Genomic DNA, 5,171 nt, shown 5'->3' with positions numbered 1-5,171 from the left:
GGGGAATAGGACTGGTCATCTGTCTCTAAATCCTCCTTTGAGGAGCTATCCGTCACCAGCGAGATATGCGCTTCGTCAAATAGCATAGTCTGCTCTGAAGACCATGTTTTCACTCCAGAATTTGCCATCACCGTGTCAAATGGCTGATGCACACGAAGAGCAGTTGAATGTAATAACATTGTAGACAAATGTAATATGTAATGAAAAAAAGGATGGCCTGATATAATTTACATATAAGATGACTGGCTAAGCAGGATGGGATTGCAAAATTCACATATATGATGCCTGGCTAAACAAGATGGTGTTGCATAATTCACATAAATGACGAATAAACTAAACAAATGGCATTTGCACAAAGGATGTCTAAACTAAGCAGATGACATATTTGATGTATAAAGTAAGCAATGCAAGACACCATATGCATGATATAACCAACATCAACATGCCAAGTTAGAGCGAAGACCTCAGGGGGTAAATACGAGTTGTCTTCTCCTTGTGAATCCCCCTCAGAACAGATATCTTCCTCTCGATTACAATCCGAAATGTGTGGAGGGGTCTGCCTTTGCGCCTTCCATGGAGAGACATCTGCATGAAATTTTATTGCCACACAAGGCTCGTCTCTTTTGCTCTACATGTTCAGTTCCATTGTTTACAATAACTTTCATGCATAGGAATAAAACATAGTGAGATTATGTAAGGAGTGCATGCAGAAATCTAGAGTGATGGTAGCAACCTATGGATAGACCCAAAACCAATAATAACAGGCAGATAATGGCTTCAGTTAAAAAATACAGCTAATGGCTTCTTTACTGTTTGTTTCCCACCCAACATGAAACTCATAGTAGACACCGGAGATTAACCAGATAGTAGATAGATACTATTGATAGCGGCCCCAATATGTACCCCACATCCTTTTAAAAACTCAAGTTTGACCATTAGTTTGGAGCTGACTCAGAGTCTAATCGGTGAACAGGACGATAAAATAGCATGTAATATTAAGCGATGCATAACGTAAGCAGACACGAAAGAGTGCGACCTCTCTTGCGGACCCGTGTAGTCCTCGAGGTCATCTGCTCGGTTGATGATGGTAGTGCAGTTTTCATGGCTGCCAGCAGCGGGGAAGAAGATCTGAGGCGGTGAAAGACAGTCTGGAGGCCGGATCCCTGCTGTGTTGGACCCTTCTATCGTTGGAGCAGCTGAGCTGGGGTGGACGACGGCGCAGCAGGAGCGGGACAAACCACGCAAGGTTTTCTTTGACAACTATCTGTAAGAGAAGTAATTCTGTAAGGGCTCGTTTGAATTGGAAGATTCCAACAATGCAGGGATAGGAAATAGACAGGAATAGGATAGGAATGCACGTGCAAAACAGAGAATTTAAAAACAAAGGATTTCTGCCAATCTGGGTGTTTGATTCACAACAATTGGAAGATCATAGGATGCAAAGAAGCATGGTGAGATTAAGTCAAACCACAAGAAAATGTACGGTTATAATGCTATTATGCTACTATCTCTTAGTCTTGTGCTTCATGAATAGGAATTTGAAAAGGAGGAAAAGTGAAAATTAAAATTCCTACGTTTTTTCTTTCAAGGAGACACTAAAGGAACAAATCCGTGTGCTCCGTGGACAATATATATAACATGTAGAGTAAAAAAGAGATGCAACAAGTGTAGAACCTCTTTGGCGAAGCCATGTCGATCTCAGTGTGATTGGCTTGTCCAGTGAGGATGCTCCGGCTGACTTGGCTGTCGGAGGAGGGGAATAAGATCTTAGGCGTCTGGAGATGGAGCCCGAGGTACTGCTCCACTGTGATGGAGGGTTTCGTCGTTGGAGCAGCTCCGGTGAGTTGTACGACGCCGAGTCTGAAGCAAGACAAGAGAGACAACGAACAACGTTAACCTGAGTGGAATTCTAATAGCATCTCCAATACATGACGTAAAATACATAAACACAAAGTGCTAGATGTAAAATACATCTGCCGCTCATCTCTGAACTTAACTGTCGAAACTGAATTTAACTGTCGAAACTGAACTTAACTGTCGAAACTGAATTTTGCTGTCGAAACTGAACGCACTAGCAAGGTGAGGCTACACATCGGTCGACTGACTTTTTCATCACTGGTCAGTCGATTTTGCAGCCGTTGGATACGAAATCAATGGCCTGCGGTTCATATTCAACCTCCACCCCCCTGAGTCGGCCAAACAGCAGCCCCGCTCGCCCCGAAAACACTCCCCACCACCGGTCTGCCCCCGCCTCGGCCATCCCTCTAGGCCCCCCCATGTCGATCTTTTTCTCCGGCGATCCCCACGCCACCGCCCCGCCAATGCCCCGCCATCGCCGGTGACCACCGCCCCCATCCTGAACCCTAAGATAGATAGTGGGGTACCTCTCCGGCGAGCCCCTCTCCCCGTTGCGGCTGGTTCTTCCTTCACCCCGGCGGCATCGGAGTGAAGTATAGCTAAATCGGAGCAGCATCGCAAGCAAGAGCAAGAGCGAGAGCAGCAGCACGAGCAAGAGCAATAGCAAGAGCAGACCAGGCAGGGGACCGAGAGCAAGAGCAGAGCAGCAGCACGAGCGAGAGCTAAAGCAGCAGCAGGTCCTACTGATGTGGACGTCACCGCCGAGGGAGCGACGCCGTGGAGGAAGTGGCCGAAGACACCGCCGTTGATGGAGCCGCGCCGTGTCGGCTCAGGACCGAGCGCCGGCAGCACCGTGAGATTGAATCAAGAAGAAAATGCGGCGATTAGTGTACAACCTCTTTGGTGGCGCCGATTAGGCCGCAGCTTCATCCGAGGAAACGGTGATGATGATGCTCTTCCGGTGGTGCAGGTGAAGACGGCGGTGTGGGAATGGAGGTGGCACGAAAGACGAGGGGAACGTCGGGGTAGCTCCTTGGAGGTGGAGGATGGGGTGGCTGAACCGGCGGGACGATGAGATCGACGACGGATCCACATCCGGTACGATGGATGAGGGACGTCGAGGTGTTGCTGTGGACGATGTCGTCGGGAAATAGGCTCCGGCTGGGTGGCGGACGGAGCAGGGTGTGGGGTTTCGTCGCGGGTTTTCGCGGCCTCGGTGTACGAATGGGTGGGAGGATGGGATGGCAGTGGGGAACCATGGCTTAGAGACGCGCTTGTCCGAAATGTGGGGTAAGTTACGAAAGTACCCACACCGATTTGAGGCGGTTCTTTCGGTTCAGGGGTACCACGGGCATTTCGCGTGTCGGGATATCACAGGAGGTGGGAGTTTTCGTGCGCGTTGTAATTTCAGAATAGCAAGGCGCGGGTTGAGATGGAGGGAGTTATCGGAGCACAACGAGACAAAGATATATCTTAAATATTTTGGGCTAACAAGGCGCGGGTTGAAATTTCTGGACAAGCCTAACGTGTACTGTACCAAATCAATGCGCCCTACAAATGTCATTCAAAAATTTGAATTCTTGTTATGTTCAATTAAAATATTTCGCTACGTGTATAATGCACGCAACCTGCTACTCAACTGAACGTTTTAGTGCATTCCAAACGTATATACTACCACTTCAATATGAACTAAATTTGAATTCGTTTCTCTATTTGAATAAGATCTACAGTAATGATTGTTGTGAAGTCAAAGCATTTGAATTCGTTTCTCTGTTTTAATAAAATCTACAATCATCATTATTGTCAAGTTAAACCATCGTTTGTGTATTATCTTCACAACACACCACATGATTAGTCTCGAGTTACATATGAACTATGTGTACTATATGAACTCGAACTAGATTTTTTGAATCCACTTTATTTTGATTTCAAATCACATTACATTTCTTGCTCTAGCTAGATCTTCATAATCTAAACCATGTCTCATATGTATAATGTGTTTAACACATTATGTATGGTGCCCCGCCCCCTACGCCTACAAGTATTTAGATGTGAGTTGCAAACACCACACATTACCACAAATTCAAATAAAATCTGAGAATGTTTGATATATAGTATTGTGTAGATTGTTCGATATTTAGTTGTAAGCTGCAAACGCCACACATTATCACAAATTCAAATAAAATGTGAGATTGTTTGATGTATAGTATGGTTTAGATTGTTCGGCATTTAGCTATGAGTTGCAAACACCATGCATTATCACATTATGGTATAACATGTGCACAGCACGTGTATCACTGCTATATTCATGCATGCAATGTTTAAAACACTATGATCTCCTATTCAAATATATGAATCCGCTTTCATATCAAATTATGATCTTTGTTAGTCTCTTACACCCACACAATCCTCTAACCTTTGTAGCTACCACTAACTTTCTCTCGTGCATGCACACGCCCTCCTCACCCTCCCCCTCCCTCGGCATTCTATCCACCGGGCACATTCATTTTTTTTCTTTAGGTTGTTCTCCCAGAGTCTCCACAACTCCTTTCCGACACACACCGATCGATAAACCTGTCCAGGGATGCCTTCCTACAACATACAAACACACCTTCAATCTCCTCCTTTATGTGTCCTTGCCTCGTGTCTCTCATACGGTCAGACACACGTGTAAACTCTCGCCCCTCTTTTCATCGCTCTCACAACCGCACACTCCTCCCCCTATCTAGCTAGTAGTTGGGCCTCTCACACCACCTCCTAGCTCCATTCTCTCTGTCTATCCATCTCGCTGGGCCTTATTTGCCTCTAACAAATGGACGTACACCGACCGATCTCTCGCTATACATATAGCTAGCTAGGTCCTTATAACTCGTTTTTACCCACAGTCAATCGATCTACCTCATTAGTTGTGTCTCTCCCTTCCTCCGACAAACAACAATTGATCTACCGATCTAGTTAGGTTTGCTTACCAAACACATGGTTCCCCTTCATCATCCATGGATGCGTCCCGACAGATCTATCATGCACAGGCACACACAGAAACACATCCCCACTCTTATTGATAACATTGCAGTTCCACCCTCAGTTTGTCTAGTAGGCCTCTCCCACCATCTTCGAGAAGCAACTCCATCACCCATCCAACACTCTACCCCTCTCCCTCCCTCTCCCTCCCTCTCTCTCTCCTCTCTCTCTCCCATCATATTTCCCGTTGTTCAGTTATGTATGGATGTCGACCGATCTCCCTCAAGACATAGCTAGGTCTCTCCTTCACAACACATATACGAGTTGTTCTACCTCTATAGTTAGGCCTCTGC

Source organism: Triticum dicoccoides, chromosome 3A (assembly GCF_002162155.2).
Source record: "Triticum dicoccoides isolate Atlit2015 ecotype Zavitan chromosome 3A, WEW_v2.0, whole genome shotgun sequence".
Taxonomy (NCBI): Eukaryota; Viridiplantae; Streptophyta; class Magnoliopsida; order Poales; family Poaceae; genus Triticum; species Triticum dicoccoides.
Note: the sequence above shows the minus strand (reverse complement) of the source record.